Source organism: Saccostrea cucullata, unplaced genomic scaffold (genome assembly GCF_032062105.1).
Source record: "Saccostrea cucullata isolate Sc308-1 unplaced genomic scaffold, CSIRO_AGI_Scuc_v1 ctg17517, whole genome shotgun sequence".
Classification (NCBI taxonomy): domain Eukaryota; kingdom Metazoa; phylum Mollusca; class Bivalvia; order Ostreida; family Ostreidae; genus Saccostrea; species Saccostrea cuccullata.
The window spans coordinates 1-11,103 of NW_026930127.1; the positions used below are offsets into that span (position 1 = coordinate 1).

The following is an 11,103-nucleotide window of genomic DNA, read 5'->3' on the forward strand; positions in this document are numbered from 1 at the left end:
TGTTCCTGTGTATAGCGACAAGTACCATATACATATATATTTACCAATAAAAGTTCCATGACTCCTGTTTTATATGACTGAAATATCTTCCATTTTTTTTCCAGATATTATTTTAAGTAATAAATTCAAACAAGATTTTTTATTAGTTTTCACTAAATTTTAAATTTGGTGTGAAAAAACACATTTTGCCTAACTGTCACTATCTTTCATTATATTTTTAACACTATCAAAACACACTGAATAGTTTACTTAGAAACATGTGCCTCCAGTAGGGGGCTGCAAATTCTGTCTTTAACTTGACACATACGCTCATTGGCAGTAACTGTTCTTTTTTGTGTGGGAACCTACTGCCAAAACTTTATCTGAAAAAAGGAAAATTAGCAAAAAATGGAACAGGAAAGAAAACAACAAGTAAGAAGTGCTTATAGACTACATTTTGGAAAAAAGAGACTAAAATAAGGTTTTCTTTATCATTCTCTAATAGTGTTAACATTGCAAGATTACTCTCTTTTGCTCATATTTATGCTCGTGAAAAATTACGAAAGCTTAAAAAACAAGCTGAAGCAAGTGATGATCAATGAGGATCTGACCAGGCACAAATTCCTATTTATGTGTCGGCAGCTATGTCGCCAACATGATATTCAAACAAGCTTGGTCATCCAACATAAAAATCGGCATTATGACAGTTATTAAAAACTCATATAATCAAGACATGAAAACGATCTCTGTGCGTTCGGCTACATCCCCATACTACTGCATAATTATACCCGTCAGCTTTGACATCTCTCCTTTTTTATATATGTGTAATTGTCTGTTGTCACCGCCAATTGTGTGACGTAAGCGGTCAAACATCTCATCAACAGGTGAAACATGTCTCTCAGATGAATTTTTATGTCAGTAAGTTGTAAGAACATTTTTTTCATCCTTTTAATTTCCTTTTGATTTATCCAACTACATAACAAGGATTACTGGAAATGTGTGAGAAGTCAGGGGAAACTTACTCCTCCATTGTATCTTATCCCGTCTCTGATGTTTTGGAGGTAATGATTACTCTGCTCCTATTTTGCATTGTTTTATGGACTTTGGATCTTGAATATTGTTCGTTACTCCGTATGTTTCATAAATAAATATTTTGTAGTGTCTAATAGACGTTTGAGCTCGAACACTTCGTTATTTCCACAAAATCCACCAAAGAAATCTCAACTAAATTCCTTTCTCGGAATTTTATTGCTTTCTCAAATTGACAACAATTGCAGACCATGAAAAAATTATCGGAAAAAATTTGTTCTTAGAAAAAAAAAATTCTTCCGTTTTGTCTTAAGTAGATTTGAGGTATGTCACTCGTGAAATTTCTTAAATCAAGGATTTTTTGAGAAGTATATTTTTGATAAGTACTCATATAGTGTAACTCAAAATCGCAGAGAAAATAGGGGGTCAGTGTGCATCTTACTGATCTACGGTACAATTAAGTTGACCTTTTTGCACTTAAATTTTAACTCTTTGATTAATTACTTTAACCTTTATTATATTTTATCAGATGTAGCCATGGCAATAAATATAATCTAATTTTACGTTAAATGGTTTGAATAATATTTTATCATTGAAAAAAATCTTGCAAATTAATGCGCGTAAATTTTTGTGTGGCCTTTTTGCACTAAAAAGTAACATGTTATGGGGTATTAAAAACTAAATAAGCAATAAAACATTTTCTTATATCAAAATTTTTATGACTTACGTGCTGATCAGTCACAAGTATTGAGTAGTTTAAAATAAAGAAAGAAAAAGTTGGGGTCATTGATGTTAATTTTGAAATATTGGTCAAAATATGTGATTTTAAGGCGAAAAATGATGTAAATTTTGTCATGATTTTTTAAAAATATCTTCATATTTCAACAAAATTTGTCGAAGGAAGATGTAAAATTTATTCTAAAAATATAAATTAAGACCTATATTAAATATTCCCAGCAATACCCTAACGGAAAATACTCTCCGTGTAAAAGTATGTGAGGCTAAAGTTCCACGATGTTAAATTTAATAAATGTTCAGATTTGCAGAATTTCTGCCAAATATCCTTCCACCACAGAAAATAGTCCCTCATAAATCTGGCTTCTTTGTAGATTTGTGAGCAGTTTTTTTGTCGAATGTTAAAAAATTTACCTTGTTGAATTTTAATATGTCATAAAAATTGAATTTTAATCAATAGTTTTGACGTAAGAGGTTCTGCGTGGACTTTTCTAAAAAGTTGACGAGTGACATACCTTAATTAAAGTCTCTGTTGTGTAAGATAGGTCTCAACAGATGGGTGTATCAAATCTGTAGATTTGTGAACGTGCCAATGCATTGTATATGTAATATATGTTCAGTTAAAAACTGTTGTTTTTTTAGGGATTACATAGCGAAATGTTGTTTGGAGACTAGGGATACCCATGTATTCATTGCTTGACACCTTATAATGTGCCTTCAACTTCAACACAGGAATATTTTAAAAGCCCCTTTCGTCGTACCAGGGTCATTATAGAAGCTAATGGAATTTTAGAAAACCGATTTCAGTGTCTGGGATGTTCACCTGAACAAGCAGTTGATTAAATTAAGATATCCGACCCACATTGCGCAAAAAAAGAAAAAAAAAGTGATATTTTTTACGCCATAAATCTGTTTAATACTTCCATTTGAATGTATGTACACATCAAAAAAGAGATTTACCCAAGGAAATTTCAAGAAAAGGCACGTTCTTCATTGCTTTCCTTTAATTTATAGAAATCCATCATAAAATGGCATGAAAATAATTCAAAGTGATACAAAATGATTACTTTTACATGAATATATTTACGGACATAATATATTAGTAATACAGAACAAAATAATACAATGTTCATGAAAACAAAAAAAAACCCATGAAATCTTCAAATTCAGAAAAAAAAAATTACAAGTCAATTTTAGTGCTAAAAGGTTATATTCATTTGAATGCCATCATTCTCCCAAAATAATGTGATTTAGAAAGTCGCAATAAATCAAATGCATTGCTACATGTAAATTTTGAAATATAATTAAGTTTTTGCAAGTTTAACAACAAAATATGACTTATTGTAGGATAAACAACCAGACCTTTAATGGCAAATATTATTACCTGCTGCTTATTTCTAACAATACATAAATTCAGAACAGATTTGTCATAACAGTAATTTTTCCCAAGAAGAGACATTGTACCCAATACATATGTTCAAAAATATGATCCAGATATCTAATTTACAAACACATCATAGCACTGTAAGAATCCAGTGCACACAAGGCAAATACCATAACAGTCAAAGATTGTAAATCATTCTGTTGCACTTCACTATTGAACAGGCTTATAAAATAATCATAAGCATGTAATAATATGATCCACCTATTCAATTTACAAATACATCATTAAATTGTACATGTTGTAATATACTTTCGTGTAAATTAGTTGAATCTGATTGGTCGAGAAACATTTGTTAAAAAACACTAGTACCCGCTGAATAATGAAGCCACGCCCTCCAGCGTAGCAACAGTCAACAATGCTTGACGACGGGTGATATTCCAAAAAATAGCGACTGCGCAGAATTTAACGCGCACGGTTCACTGTTATATGGACCGCTCTCTGACAAAACCGGGCTTAATGACATAAGCGTTGACATCGAGAAAAATTTATTGTGACGTCAAATTTTCGCGTCTAAAACTCACATGTTCATTTTCCCTTTTTATGTACTTCCCGTTGTTCAGTTCCGCTTTGTCCAGTGAAAATGTATCTAAATTAATACGATTCCGGTCGTCATTTTGAATGCTAAATTTGGTTCCTTTGCATTTTAAATATTTTTAAAGATACCTTCGATAATGACTTGTAAGAATGACTTAAAATATACCACTTTATTTACTGTTACACATTACATGTACAGCGCTGTATATCACGGAGAACTGAAAATGAAAGAACGATTGAATGCGATTGATATAATTTGAATTAATTAAATAAACTACTGATTATTTTTCCCCTAGGTCAAATTTTCTTTTATAAATAATAATAAACTATATTCAGAAAGAAACAAACAAGTAGTGTCTCAAAAAATTCTATATACGAAAACACGCCTCTACGGATGCAAAAATTATGATCCACCGAGATACAGACAGAAACGCCATCTACATAAACAATTACGTTACAAGGCTAAATAGCGAGTGAAGGGCTACTGAAAGATAGATGAAGAATGGACGATGAAATATCAGTAAGTATTTAATATTTCTTATTAGAAATTTTTGTATTTATTTTTAATGTTTGATTATACATGTATATATTTTTTTAATTGATGAGTTCCATTCGGCTCACCTCGGCTGACTACGGTACCCTACATCAAACCTCGGCTGTATGATCTAATTTGATATCCCGCTACGCCGGGCTTTTGTAATGCGGTCGCTGGTTTAATCATTAGGAAATACTGCCGCTACAAAATAAAAGTTTTTAAAATGGCGTCCTTTGACGAATGTTTACAATTTGCAATACACAATTGCCCCATATTACACGAGAAGAAAATCGAATTGAAGGATAAACAACTGCAAACGCTGAAAGCTTTGTATGAAGTAAAAGACTGCATGTCCGTTCTGCCAACAGGTTACGGAAAGAGTGTAATTTTTCAGATTTTACCGTGGTTTGCCCAGTGCATGCATCAGAAAGACAAACCAATGACCGTGATTGTTGTATGTCCATTGACATCTCTAATGCAGGATCAAGTGCTCGCTCTGAGAAAGTCAGGGATAAAAGCATGTAGTGTGAGCATCACAGGTGTGTTTATATGTCAAGTATAAATATTGATTTGAAAAATTTAATGCATCTATTGCCCAGTACAAGCTGATCAGATCACATAAAGAAATCAATTATTGATTAAAATTTTCGCATGAACTTTTATAAATAACACCTCAACTTTATACATACTAGGTACACATGGCATTACATTTGAGGAAACAAAGGATGAAAATTCAGACGATGAATGTACTAGTCAACAATGCACTATTGAATGTGATGTACCATTCCAAGAATTACAGACAGGGGAGTTTAATCTAATTTATTCCCATCCAGAAGCACTGATGAAAACTAGATTCGCAAAAGTCTTAAGATCGAAGGTTTATGAGGATACAGTATGTGCAGTAGTGATTGACGAGGTCCACATGATTTCTGAATGGTAAATTTTTGGATTGTTCACAGCTAGTAAATTGTAAAATTATGTTCCATACAAGATTTATTTTATTTAAATTTTCTTGGTACATATGTGGTACATAAATAATTTTAAACAAATGTAAGAATTGAGATGTAAAAGACCCATAACATATTTCCTGCATAGTATTGTCAATCTAAACTCTTTTAAGTGGTAAACTTATCTCTTGTGGTTCAACTATGTACGAGGGTTCGATTCCCTCCCTAGGCATTTAAATAAATCTAGGCTGGTGCAAAGTGGGCATATTGCCTAGTGGCCCCACATAGTCGACACTGAACTAAGATAGAACACTTTATAAGTTAGTAAGCACTAAGTAAAAAAATCCTGTATGGATCCATTATCTTCATTTAATATTATTATTTTTTTTGTAGGGGAGAAGGGTTTCGTCCTGCCTTTATGAAACTTGGGGACTTGATATGTGTTTTTGAAAATGCTCTGCATTTACTACTGACTGCAACAGCAACACCAGGATCTGTTAAAACCCTTACAAAACAAATGAATTTTAAAAGTCCTGTTGTAATTTCTGAAAATGTAGACCGTCCAAATATCTTTTTGGAGACAAGAATCAGGGTTCCAAACACAAAAAAATTTGAAAAGTTTGATGACTTGATTGAACCTTTTGTCACTGAATTAGGAGAAAAAAGACTCTTTTTTCCTGTAACAATTATGTATGTAGATAATCTTGAAGCTCTTGGGTATTTTTTCCAATATACTGTCTACAAACTTCAGGACATAGGCTACGAAGGGGAAAAAATTCCTCAAAATAGAATATTTGCGCAATATCATAAGGACTATCCAGAATCCATGAAAAAAAATTATAATTCAAGAGCTTACTAAACTAAACCCTAAACTGCGTTTGGTTTTCGCAACAGTTGCTCTTGGAATGGGTGTTAATGCTCCTAGTGTTGAGCGGATCATCCACAGTAGACCCCCCACAACAATGGAAAAATACCTCCAGGAAATTGGAAGAGCTGGACGACTAGGACAAGCAGCCACAGCTACAATGTTTTACAACCAGAGTGACATTGCAAAAAATAGAAAAGGGATGACAGAAGATATGCGAAAATACTGTACTAATCAAGGTTGTTTAAGACTGATGCTTGTAAATTACTTTGGATTTGATAGTCCTGTGTATTCAGGAGATAAGCTTAATTGCTGCTCAAATTGTAAAACACTTGTTCAATAGATTTAAGAACTTTGAATTTCATATTTGCATGTTAATTTATTAGCTCGATCTATCTTAATTTACATGATGGACTTTACTGGTAGATTTTAATCCCTGAATTTTTTTCAAAAAAGATGCCTGACAGAGTGTTAATTTCTGTCAGGTAACATTTACATTAAATCAATTTCTTTTGAACTTTTCTGGCTTATACTCTTTGAAAATTGAGGAAATGAAAAAAAAAAAAAGAACAGAAAACAACTAAATAACTATATCTGATACCGTTATATTTATTATCATTCTGTGTCACTTTCATCATCACTAGTTGCTGTTGAAGGGATAACTATTCCTCTTTTCAGTCTTTGTACTTTTTTCATTACCACATCCTTGAAATGGATTGTATCCACAGCAAAAGGAGACAATGCTATTTTTGGAAAGTTCTCTAATTGTCTTCCATTTGTTTTTCCCCAAATTTTCAAAGTAAGAAGTTCTTTGAGAATACATTTTACATCGTCCTGAAATGAACATTTCTTGTGATGTGTCTTTTTATCGCGAAGGCCAAGCATTCTATCAAAATTACATACAACATCTTGTATGACTGGTGCTGCCTTTTTGATTGTAACGATGGCTTTTTCAGTTTTATTGGAGCCTAGCCCCCTTATTAACTCCTTTAATACCATAACTTCGTTCTCTTTCTGCAAATCTGCTGCTTTATTTTCACCTCCACGTCCACTAATATTTACAAATGAACCATATCGAACTTTCATTGCCATCTTTTCGGACGGCATTATCTGTTTTTAGAATATAATCAATACACTCTTCCAAATACTTGGAGTACACTGAATGACTGAAAAATATTGGTATGCAGAATTTCAGTGATGTTTGTTCTACAAGAATCTCCCTCTTTGATGGCATCTTTTAATGTTAAAATTATGAAATACCACTGGAGAAATTGCATTACATAATTTTGTAAACCATCTGTGTCTTCATCTTTGGGTTCCGCTTGTGAAATTGTTATTGGAATTTCATTATTTGACACCGAAAGAGTTATCATCTCTCCTCTTTTAACTTGCTCTGGTGTTAGTCGAAATAGGTATTTCTTATTGTTAATTTCTAGTTCGAAATTTAATAAGCCTTTTTCATTTATTGTGCTGTTCACATTGACACAGGCTCCCAATATATCCACTAATAATGGAAATTGTGGCTGTTAAAAAATAAAAAGGGTCAAGATTAATTGATGTGAAAATGACACCATGACATGTTTATAAGACAAAAACACGAAAACCACACTCAGGTATACATTTAAATTATAGACTCTCTTAAATATTAGTGCATACTTTTTCGGGAAATGCCAACACCAACCCGTCAACTATTTCTCCAAGTAGCTGAGAAAAAATTTCCTCCTTTTTTGGATTATGCAGCATTTTCATGTTTTTCTTTGATAATAATGGATGCTGTGGCTCGTCTGTCAAGGTTTTCATTCCAAAAAAGTGGAGTGTATATGACAAGAAGTACGCAGAGCCAACTGTTAATATGAAGTCCTCATGAGCCTGAAGTAAACAATAAAAATGGAATTTTAAAATTATAATTACACAGGTTCTTTAAATTGTATAATTAAATAAGTTCCTATAACAAAATTCTGAAGGTAACAAACTTACTTCAAAACGAGGCTTTACTTTTCCATTGACGTTTGATCTTTCAATAAGCACCTTGATGTGGTAGAGTGTTCCTTTCTCTCTACCACTTGCAGTATTAAAAAAACGCTTGTACAATTTCTGAAAATGACGAGAAAAAAATAACATCCAGTTTCAACATTGGGGTGAGCTTTATTTGATAAGAGGGGTTGAAATGAATAGAAATGTTCAACTACTAGCAATAATTTTATCTACCTCTAATAGATCCATTAATGTATGAAACATTTCCACAATCATAGGATCTAGGTGTTCTAGTCTGTCTGTTGCTGTCAATGCCCCATCTCGTAATGCCTTGCTGACTGTAGGCGGACTCTCGTTAATTGATCCCCACCAACTGGAACCTTTATATCATCAAGATCTGATGCTGAAATATATTTTAAAACAATATATGGTCTGACATTTCTGTTGAGAATTTTCTGTATTTTTATTACAGGTACAACCTGTACAAGTCACTAAAAAATCTAATTAATAATACAGGGATTTTGTGTATGTCTTGATCTGTGTTTCTTGGTTTTCCTATAAAAAAAATCTTTAAAATTACTTGTACATCTTTAACTTGAAATTATTTTTGATTGTTTTGCTTATTTAAGAATTTTTTTTTATAAAGTATCACTAACAAACACAGGATTAATCTGAGCTTTTAAAGGCTTACTAGATTATCTATAACAATAATATTAAACATATTAAACATGCACACCTCTTCCAGCTTTTGTATACCATGATGTCAGCTGTTGTTCATAGGATTTCAAGATATGAATACAATCAGATAGTGATGTTTCATTCTTAAGCAAGACAGGTAAGATAAAGACTTCAGATTTTTTGGACATGGCATTCTTTTGATCGTGGGGAATATGTGCAGGTATAATTGTTTTCATCCAACTGAAATGGTCAAAGTACTCGCACAAGATCCGTTCCAAGAGAACTTTCAATGACTCCTTATGCTTGCAGATTTCATTAGGTGATGGTACAAAGTTTTTGTATGTAATGTTTTCTGCATCACCAACTGGTTTTGAGTCATCAAGATCTCGAACATTAACTCTATCAAAAGTTAAATCAGTTGCAAAGAAGTGGTAATCTTGGTTCCTATTGTCCATCCGGACATCGTTAGTGGTAACGTAGAGATCTAAATTGTCACCATTCAGCTTTCAGTCTTTTCCATCAGCAATGCCTTGAATGATTTTCTCTGTTGAGTATTCCCCAAAATCATTTAAAATGTTTCTCTTGGTTTCGTGAGACCAAATTATATGCAAGCGTTCAAGTATCTGAAATATATTATAAAAAGCAGACATTCAAAATAAGTTTTTTTTTGTAAACTCATTGCAGTGATTCTTTTTCATGATATAGATTGATTGATGAAGAGTCTAATAGATTTTTTTTATACAATTAGATTTTTTTTTATCTTTGTGATGTAATCATTGTGTGCCTTTGTTGGCTTTTGAACACATAGTTTTAAATTTTTTTGTATGCAGATAAGACTCCTTATTTATTACATATATTATTATTACTTATTTTACATTTAAGAAGTATAAAATCATATTATTGGTTTACAAACCCTTGAAGGAAGGAACAGCTGATTGCGCCACATCTCTTATTCAATTGAATTTACTACTATGCCATGTATGTCTCTTCTGAGAAATCAAAATATTTATCAGTAAAAGAGGTTAGTGAAAAACAGAAGCAATAAAATACTTTTGATTTACAAGCAAATAAACAAATACTGTAAAAGTGTTTATTGTGGGAAAAAAGGTAAGTTTTTCTGTATGTCAAATTCCCCCAAACATACTCTCACAATATTAACAAACTAATTCAGACTTCTGAAGTAAAGAAAGTGGCTGAATTAGTATAACCCGGTAATCACTTTTACAGCATTACGATAAACTGCTAACTTTATAACATAATAAATGCAAACTTTACTACATGATAAGCAAACTTTATAACATGATAAAAGCAAACTTTATAACATGATAAATGCAAACTTCATAACATGATTGATGCATTTACATTTTAACATGATTGATGCAAACTTGATAAAATAATTTAACTGCTCCCCGAAGCTTTCTTATACTATAGCTGTAGCAGGGTCAATCAAATTTTATAATATAGGAATACTAACAACTAAATAAAACTATTTAACTAAATAAATAAATTCATTTTCATCAAATGTTTTTTTAAGTATTCAACAATGGGTCATAACATGCGAGTGAAAATGAGGTTCAGAATACTTACCTTGTTGTCTGCATGATATCTTATGCATAAGGCAGAGTAAATGCGCTATATAGCACAGGCTTTGACATTTCTGCAGTGTAGAATCATGCCATATATTGTAGATATTGTGGCTAATTTTGATTCAGGAGACACTCTGTCACCTATAAAAAAACAACTATATGTATCAATTTTACAATGATAGAATTTTTATATAATACATGCATATCTTTTTACTAAATCTGATGATTAATTTTTAAAAATTATTCTTACGAATAAAATAAAACATACCAACAGCAGCAAACAATATATGAAACAGTTCTGGACACTTTTCATTCATCTCTGAAGAAACATCTCTGAACCAGTTCTTCTTGCTCAGCTCACCGGGGTCTTTCAAAAAAAGAATGCTTTTCCCAGCTTTACAGACATTTTCTATAGATTTTGTGATTGTAGCTGATAACATTTTCTGTTTATTAAATGTTTGCATCAAATCTTGTATATCAGTTTCATCAGCACCATCGTTTGATTCATTCCTCACACTCGCAGCTTTGAATTTACAATAGGAAATGTGGTCCAGTGCTGTCGGAGTGGACAAATCATGGTTTAAGATGGAGGCAGTTTTCGAAAAACTGGGTTCTAAAGTTGTGATTGTGGTATCATTGGCTGGTTCAACAAATAATTTTTGTCGTGATCTTTTTGCACCACCATTCAAATTTAACTGCTTCATCTTCTCCACAGAACTTTGAATTTGTTCAGCAACCGACTGCTTCAAGGAAGAAGGTGGAGTTTTTGATAACCGCTTCTGTCTTTTATGTAATTT

General features: G+C 32.2%; 2 pseudogenes; one reads left to right on the plus strand and one right to left on the minus strand.

The window, feature by feature from the left end:
* The first annotated feature begins 4,479 nt into the window (after positions 1 to 4,479).
* Positions 4,480 to 6,411, plus strand: LOC134282973 (uncharacterized; annotated as a pseudogene).
* A 272-nt stretch (positions 6,412 to 6,683) lies between these two features.
* LOC134282974 (uncharacterized) lies at positions 6,684 to 11,010 on the minus strand (annotated as a pseudogene).
* Between the last annotated feature and the right edge of the window lie 93 nt (positions 11,011 to 11,103).